This window comes from Colletes latitarsis, unplaced genomic scaffold, assembly GCF_051014445.1.
Source record: "Colletes latitarsis isolate SP2378_abdomen unplaced genomic scaffold, iyColLati1 scaffold0007, whole genome shotgun sequence".
NCBI lineage: Eukaryota > Metazoa > Arthropoda > Insecta > Hymenoptera > Colletidae > Colletes > Colletes latitarsis.
In genome coordinates, this window is record NW_027488367.1 from 750,001 (window position 1) to 751,325 (window position 1,325).

Consider the following 1,325-nt stretch of genomic DNA (forward strand, 5'->3'; position numbering starts at 1 on the left):
AAAATTCGACGAAAAAATAAAACGATCAGTGGACCGTGTAGAGAATCTAAAACTGCATAAGAATCGTATAGACGAAAATTGGCGTTCACGTGCTCGTTTTTGTGGAAAAAATTAAAAAAGCTCTCAAACTTCGAGATAAAAAAAAAAAAAACCGTCTACCAGGTAGCCAACGGAAAACGGTACAAGTATCGTACGGGCGAAAACGAGCGTTACCGTGCTCGTTTTCGAGTTATTGACGAAAAACAGCCTGGAGCGATCGGTCCGGCGGTCGACGCGCGAAAGTTTCTAAGTCCGCTCTGCCCCGAAACACCGCTCCGGCGTCAAAAATCGTCGTAGGACAAAAAATCGCCACCCTATCTTGCAGGAAAAAATCCGGGGAACACGATGGCGTCGTCAAAAGTGCAGGTCGTCGAGCTCGTTTTCGAGAAAAAAAAAAAAAAATTCTCAAAATTCGACAAAAAAATAAAACGATCAGTGGACCGTGTAGAGAATATAAAACTGCATAAGAATCGTATAGACGAAAATTGGCGTTCACGTGCTCGTTTTTGTGGAAAAAATTAAAAAAGCTCTCAAACTTCGAGATAAAAAAAAAAAAAACCGTCTACCAGGTAGCCAACGGAAAACGGTACAAGTATCGTACGGGCGAAAACGAGCGTTACCGTGCTCGTTTTCGAGTTATTTACGAAAAACAGCCTGGAGCGATCGGTTCGGCGGTCGACGCGCGAAAGTTTCTAAGTCCGCTCTGCTCCGAATCATCGCTCCGGCGTCAAAAATCGTCGTAGGACAAAAAATCGCCACCCTATCTTGCAGGAAAAAATCCGGGGAACACGATGGCGTCGTCAAAAGTGCAGGTCGTCGAGCTCGTTTTCGAGAAAAAAAAAAAAAAATTCTCAAAATTCGACGAAAAAATAAAACGATCAGTGGACCGTGTAGAGAATCTAAAACTGCATAAGAATCGTATAGACGAAAATTGGCGTTCACGTGCTCGTTTTTGAGAAAAAAGTTAAAAAAGCTCTCAAAATTCGAGATAAAAAAAAAAAAAACCATCTACCAGGTAGCCAACGGTAAACGGTACAAGTATCGTACGGGCGAAAACGAGCGTTACCGTGCTCGTTTTCGAGTTATTGACGAAAAACAGCCTGGAGCGATCGGTCCGGCGGTCGACGCGCGAAACTTTCTAAGTCCGCTCTGCTCCGAATCATCGCTCCGGCGTCAAAAATCGTCGTAGGACAAAAAATCGCCACCCTATCTTGCAGGAAAAAATCCGGGGAACACGATGGCGTCGTCAAAAGTGCAGGTCGTCGAGCTCGTTTTCGAGAAAAAAA